General features: G+C 42.6%; 1 non-coding gene across 1 annotated transcript; it reads left to right on the top strand.

The window, feature by feature from the left end:
* Positions 1-705: 705 nt before the first annotated feature.
* Positions 706-842, top strand: LOC121150987. The gene has a single exon (XR_005883081.1). It is a non-coding gene; the product is annotated as a U4 spliceosomal RNA (small nuclear RNA).
* The last annotated feature ends 976 nt before the right edge of the window (positions 843-1,818 follow it).

The following is a 1,818-nucleotide window of genomic DNA, read 5'->3' as shown; positions in this document are numbered from 1 at the left end:
TACGGCTCAATGAGGGTGACTGGTGGGCCAGGGGCCTGCCCAGTCACGGAGTCTTACTCCCTCTATGTACTTACCCCAAGGGGAGCAGTCCCTGACACCCAGGCAGGCCTGGGACAGCTCACCACATGCACAGGGTGGCTGGAGTCAGAACTCTACCTTTTAAATAGATAAATAAATCTTTTTGAAAAAAGATACAAATTTAGTTTTGACTGTCTATGTTTGAGGTAACTATAAAATATCCAAGAAATAGGGATTAGGCAGCTTGAAATACATCACTGAATATATCTAGAGAGACAAGGGTGATTGGACATAATTTTGGACAAGTCTTAATGAGAAAATTTATATATTTTTAAAATATTTATTTATTTTTATTGGAACATCAGATTTATACAGAGACAGAAAAAGGTCTTTTGTCTGGTTGCTAACCCCCCGAAGTAGCTGCAACTACTCAGGCCAGAGCTGAGTCAATCCGAAGGCAGAAGCCAGAAGCTCTTCCGGGTCTCCCATGTGGGTACAGGTTCCCCAGGCTTTGGGCCATCCTCAACTGCTTTCCCAGGCCACAAGCAAGGAGCTGGATGGGAAGCTGGTCGGCTGGGATTAGAACAGGTGCCCATATGGGATCCTTGCGCGTTCAAGTTGAGGACTTTAACCACTATGCTATTGTGTTGGGCCCAAATAAATACATTCTTTAAAAAGTTACTGAAGAGCTTTGCACAGTGGCAATATCATAGCCAATGGGTTTTATATGAGGCGCGATTATCGCTAACCGAAAACTTTTCCCAATATCCCGCCATGACGACTTGAAATATAGTTGGCATTGGCAAAAAAAAAAAAAAAATACTGGAGATAAGTGTATCTCCTGTAAGCTACAGTAAAATCTCATTTCTCATTATGTTATGTACAAGGGTACATCAAAGTTTTTGGAATAAAAAGGTTGAAAAGATACTGCAGAGTTCACATTGTTTTTGAAGACCAGCTATGTTTGCCCTATGCACAAAGCAGCTTAATAGCAAGGGGCCTGGAGACCTATCCACAGAATACAAAGGAGCCAGCCAGCAGGCTCAGCTTTTCTGTCTTGGAAAGACAGGGAACAGGTGATGCCCACTTTGAGACCGCTTTTCATTTCTTATCTGCCCCCCATTATAAAATTATCAAATGCAAATAAAACTGAAAGATCCTTTTTTTTAAGTTAACAAATGCTTAAACCACAATATTTGGAAAATACAAAAAGGACAAAGGAAAATGTCACAATCCCACTATTCATAAATATCACTGTTGAGATGTTGACAAATTTATTTTCCAACTTTGCTTTTTTTGTAAGATTTTTTTTTTAGATTTATTTTTTATTGCAAAGTCAGATATACAGAGAGGAGGAGAGACAGAGGAAGGTCTTCTGTCCTATGATTCACTCCCCAAGTGCTGTAATGGCCAATGCTGCATAGGGAACTAGATGGGAAGTGGGGCTCCTGGGATTAGAACCGGCGTCCATGTGGGATCCTGGTGCATTCAAGGTGAGGATATTAGCTGCTAGATCACTGTGCTTTACCCTGGGAATACATTTTGTATTGGCTTTTTTTTTTTTTTTTTTAGAAAGGAGCAGGGGCCTGGTTGGGTAGCCTAGCGGCTAAAAGTCCTTGCAATTTGGTTGCTGGTTCTAATCCCGGCAGCCCTGCTTCCCTTCCAGCTCCCTGTTTGTGGCCTGGGAAAGTAGTTTACAATGGCCCAAAACCTTGGGACTCTGCACCTAGGTGGGAGACCCAGAAGAGGCTCCTGGCTCCTGGCTTTGTATTTGTGCAGCACCGGCAATTGCAGCCGCTT

The sequence above is a fragment of the Ochotona curzoniae genome, unplaced genomic scaffold (genome assembly GCF_017591425.1).
Source record: "Ochotona curzoniae isolate NIBS_2020 unplaced genomic scaffold, NIBS_Ocur_1.0 contig_2210, whole genome shotgun sequence".
Classification (NCBI taxonomy): domain Eukaryota; kingdom Metazoa; phylum Chordata; class Mammalia; order Lagomorpha; family Ochotonidae; genus Ochotona; species Ochotona curzoniae.
The sequence above is the reverse complement of the archived record's forward strand: the minus strand, read 5'-3'. Positions and strand labels throughout refer to the sequence as shown.